The sequence below is a fragment of the Schistocerca americana genome, chromosome 3 (genome assembly GCF_021461395.2).
Source record: "Schistocerca americana isolate TAMUIC-IGC-003095 chromosome 3, iqSchAmer2.1, whole genome shotgun sequence".
Lineage (NCBI taxonomy): Eukaryota > Metazoa > Arthropoda > Insecta > Orthoptera > Acrididae > Schistocerca > Schistocerca americana.
Window position 1 is genome coordinate 152,513,903 of NC_060121.1, and position 625 is coordinate 152,514,527.

The following is a 625-nucleotide window of genomic DNA, read 5'->3' on the forward strand; positions in this document are numbered from 1 at the left end:
ACAATTATTGGCCCTTATTTCATCAACGGTAGGCTAAACGGCACAACGTATGCCAACTTCCTCAGACGAGTTCTTCCGCCTCTTATGGATGAAGTGCCGCTAAGAACCAGAATGCTTATGTGGTATCAACACGATGGCTGTCCAGCACATAATGCCTTCCGTGCATGTCGTGTTCTGAACCGAAGGTATCCTGCCAGATGGATTGGTCGAGGAGGAACAGTTACATAGCCTGCTAGGTCTCCTCGTTTAAATTCCCTGGACTTTTTTCTTTGGGGATGCATTAAAGTCGTTGAAACTTCCTGGCAGATTAAAACTGTGTGCCCGACCGAGACTCGAACTCGGGACCTTTGCCTTTTGCGGGCAAGTGCTCTACCAACTGAGCTACCGAAGCACGACTCACGGCCGGTACTCACAGCTTTACTTCTGCCAGTACCTCGTCTCCTACCTTCCAAACTTTACAGAAGCTCTCCTGCGAACCTAGCAGAACTAGCACTCCTGAAAGAAAGGATATTGCGGAAACATGGCTTAGCCACAGCCTTGGGGATGTTTCCAGAATGAGATTTTCACTCTGCAGCGGAGTGTGCGCTGATATGAAACTTCCTGGCAGATTAAAACTGTGTGCCCG

At 49.0% G+C, this 625-nt stretch overlaps 1 non-coding gene across 1 annotated transcript; it reads right to left on the reverse strand.

The window, feature by feature from the left end:
- Nucleotides 1-317: 317 nt before the first annotated feature.
- Nucleotides 318-392, reverse strand: Trnal-caa. Its single transcript has one exon. It is a non-coding gene; the product is annotated as a tRNA-Leu (tRNA).
- Nucleotides 393-625: the final 233 nt, after the last annotated feature.